The following is a 1,815-nucleotide window of genomic DNA, read 5'->3' on the forward strand; positions in this document are numbered from 1 at the left end:
TGGAAAGAACACTCTGCAGTGCAAAAAACCAGCTCTGACATGAGACTTTCCCTGTTGGCACTTCCATCATCTTCCTCATCATGTCCCCTGTCATCTATAAACAAGAATGAGCAGTGAGAATAAAGTTGGGAAGGAAGGTTCCCAGGGGCTGCAAATGCCAAATGAAGCCAGAAAATAATGACCTTTAATTATATCAGTAATTTTGGTTTTTTTTTTTAAGAAATAAAGCAAACAGATGAGAGATCATGCACTTATCCTGCAGCTCATAGCAAGCAATAAACAGCCCTCAAACCCCAAAATACAGGTACTTAGCCTGACTACATATTCCTATGAAACAGATTTAAGCCCTTAAAAGAAGTAAAAGTTCACATTTCTTAACAGTCTTTAGAAAAAAAATAAAGCAGAAGACTGAAATTAAAGTGATTATGCTATAAATAAGTTTAATTCATTTATTCAGGTATTTTTGTCAGCAATAAGAATGTCACTGATTCTTTAGCAACTATCAGTGACCATACTGTAATATTAAAATAATCCCTTTAGTTTAAAACAGACTAAGTATTCACCTTGCAAACAAATTTGAGGGTGCAGCAGAGAGAAGTAAAACATTTCCTGCATGTAGAGTTGTACATCTTAAAGAGAAAGGGGCGAGGACCAAGGGGGAATCCAGCCAGAGTCATTATCTCACTGCGAATCTTCAGGCTAGACACCTCATCTCCTCGTGCCTCTTACAACTCATCTAACAAATGGAGATGCGGGGGAGTGTGGATCAGGATCTCGGCAAAGTCTTCCTTCAGAGCTAGTGAGGATTGTCTCTGGGGAAGTACGCTGCAGAACTAACTCCCTCCTGCTTTCGCATTTGCAAAAAAAACCCAGCACAGGCTCAGTGCACAGGATACGTTTGAAACAGGATGTATTCAGTTCTAGGGGCAGCAATCAGCAACCTCACTCGGCTTCAGAATTGACTAGGAAAATGCAGATATACCAAGAACCATAAATAAAAGAACCAGCCAACCTCTCTGTCTTTCCCAATACATACATTGGAACAATCTGGTTCAAAACAGATTAGGGTTTAACAAAGCTATCATTTGGAATAGTTGAAAATATCAACATCCTTCCAAGTTTGCTGTAATTTTAACAATCACTTCAGTAAAGACCAGATTATGTGCTTATGCAAATCAGTACATTTCTCATATGACAGAAGTCTTTGACTTTTGCCTTCAAGGACTTGCGCTGGCAAAACCCAACACTGCAACTACTTTGTTTCACTGCTGAAGCAACAGGCATCTAAGTGGAGCAGAAGAATGGTGACTGCAATTGGATTAACAAATCCTGATTCTCTTAATGGACTCACTGTTGAGAATCAAGGAAGATTATCGATTTTCCTGTACCTATAACAGCTGTTACTTTGTCATATATTGAACACCTCTGGGATCAGTGAGTTTACAAAATGGGGCCAGGGGATATCTAAGGCATAAGCAGGCTTATCAGAAAAGCAATGTTCAATCAACCCTTAACTCTCACACTCTCAGGAAAAGAGTATTACACAACCGAACAACAAAAAAAACCCTCAAAAATATCCACATTAACAAATTCAGGTATTTGTACATATTACTTTTTAAATAGCTATCCATCAACTGTCCCCCTATTACCCCTAGTATTCATAAAAACCAGGGTAATCACCGCAATTCAGATATGCAGTCTTGTGCTTTGAAAATATCAGACTTTTATTTAGGGGAAAAAAAAGTTGATTCTAACACAGGTGTTCTTATGTATAAATTTGGAACTTAAAATGGAATGTATCCTGTCTCAGAACAC

Source organism: Grus americana, chromosome 19 (assembly GCF_028858705.1).
Source record: "Grus americana isolate bGruAme1 chromosome 19, bGruAme1.mat, whole genome shotgun sequence".
Taxonomy (NCBI): domain Eukaryota; kingdom Metazoa; phylum Chordata; class Aves; order Gruiformes; family Gruidae; genus Grus; species Grus americana.